Raw genomic sequence first — 623 nt, forward strand, 5'->3', positions numbered from 1 at the left:
TGCTTGCCACCTACAGCGTAACAAATGAAGTAGGAAAAGGGTTTTTATCTTGAGAAAGAACTATTTATGATGTGTAGATAATTATAATATGTATACTAAATTAAACGCGGCAATAGAACTTGCGAAAGGCACAACATGAGTTTTATTTAATGTTAAAAATGTATATATGCATATATTCATGTTTTTTTTATCCTTGTTGGCGATTATATATATGTATATATACGTGTGTATGAGTCATACACCTGGTCGGCACTGCAAGTTTTTCATTATTCAGTTTATTGTAATTTTGCAATTTAAAATATTCTAACAGTCAAAAGAGTTATTACAGTCAAAATGTAGATATAAATGTTTGAATCTCAAATGCATGGCATTTATTGCATAAGACACTTATTTGGTTGTTAAGGACGTTCCCGAGCCAAAGTTCTATACTATGTCTATGACTAAAAATTGTTTGAGAATTAGATTATAGTGTGATATTGAATACCCTAGATTTGCGCATTTATGTAATTTAAACTCTTTTTCATTCTGACACAAAATAAATGCATAAATCACACTGCAGGTTATAAAGATTTAAAACAGATATCCCTTCTTCCAGTCCCTTCAGTTGTGCCAAACAAATAATT

This window comes from Penaeus monodon, chromosome 29, assembly GCF_015228065.2.
Source record: "Penaeus monodon isolate SGIC_2016 chromosome 29, NSTDA_Pmon_1, whole genome shotgun sequence".
Taxonomy (NCBI): Eukaryota; Metazoa; Arthropoda; class Malacostraca; order Decapoda; family Penaeidae; genus Penaeus; species Penaeus monodon.